A 1,289-nucleotide genomic window follows, 5' to 3' on the forward strand; every position below is an offset into this window, starting at 1 on the left:
GGGGACACGACAGAGGTAAAGGGGCGAGAGGGAGAGAGAACCGGACAGAAAGCCGCGGGAGGCGTGGAGGGGACAAAGCCCGGAGGCTCCGAGGGCGTGGGGAGGCGCCTGGCGACCGCGCGGCAGGCCCAGAGCAGCGGACGACCGACGACCGGCCGAGGCAGACCAGTCCAGGGCCAGCGGCGGGATGCCAAGAGCAAGCAAGCGGCCCCGCGGCGGGGAGCCGCCACCCGTCAGGCCGCACAGCCCTCGAGACGCGACCGGAGGACCCGCGCCGTGAAGTCCGCGGCCGGGGGGAAGGCAGTCGTGGCCGGCGCCACGGGCAAAGGCGCTTGGGGATGGGGTGGGGGCGCGCTGAGCACCCCCTCCCCCGCCCCGAACCCTCGAACCCAACCTCGAAGGAACGTGGCGGGGAGGTCGGGCGGAAGAGGGACACCGGAGACGACGCCACCGGGCGCGGGGCAAGGGTGGCGCCCGGCCGGGGATGGAGGCGCGGAGGGGCGGGCGGGAAGGCGGAGGAGAGCCGCCTTTCCCACCCGACCCCCACTCTGCACGCCGCCCCCCACCTTCTCGCGCGGCCCCTCATCCCCTACCACCGGAAAGGCCACTGGGCCCGACCGCCCGCCCGGGGCGCGCCGCCTTCCAGACGTCTTTCCCTCCCTACCTTCCCATCCCGCGCCGCACGGTTGGAGGAGAGGCTCACGAGCCGGGCGGGGCGAGGCGAGGTCACTGCGCCGCTCTCTGAGCTGACCACGTTAATGATCCTTCCGCAGGTTGACCTACGGAAACCTTGTCTGCTGATCTGTCTATAATTCAGGGTTAGGGTTAGGAAAAGGGTTAGGGTTAGGGTTACAGAAAAGACAGATGACCTGACCTAGGATGGACATGATATTCTATAGAACCAGAGAAAATTGGTTAAAATAAATTTTTTTTTTCTCCTGGAAACTGTAAAGCTGGTTCTTTTGCATATGCAATTAAAAACAATTAGCTTGTTAAAAAGGCCTGCCTAGGGCAAAGCTTGAAGTTAACCCTTTCCTTGAAAAACACTGCCCACCTTCAGTTCATTTCAGTTCGGTCGCTCAGTCGTGTTCGACTCTTTGCGACCCCATGAATTGCAGCACGCCAGGCCGCCCTGTCCATCACCAACTCCCGGAGTTCACTCAGACTCACGTCCATCGAGTCAGTGATGCCATCCAGCCATCTCATCCTCTGTCGTCCCGTTCTCCTCCTGCCTCCAATCCCTCCCAGCATCAGAGTCTCTGCCAATGAGTCAACTCTTCGCATGAGGT

Source organism: Bison bison, unplaced genomic scaffold, assembly GCF_000754665.1.
Source record: "Bison bison bison isolate TAMUID 2011002044 unplaced genomic scaffold, Bison_UMD1.0 scf7180017864266, whole genome shotgun sequence".
In the NCBI taxonomy this organism is placed as follows: domain Eukaryota; kingdom Metazoa; phylum Chordata; class Mammalia; order Artiodactyla; family Bovidae; genus Bison; species Bison bison.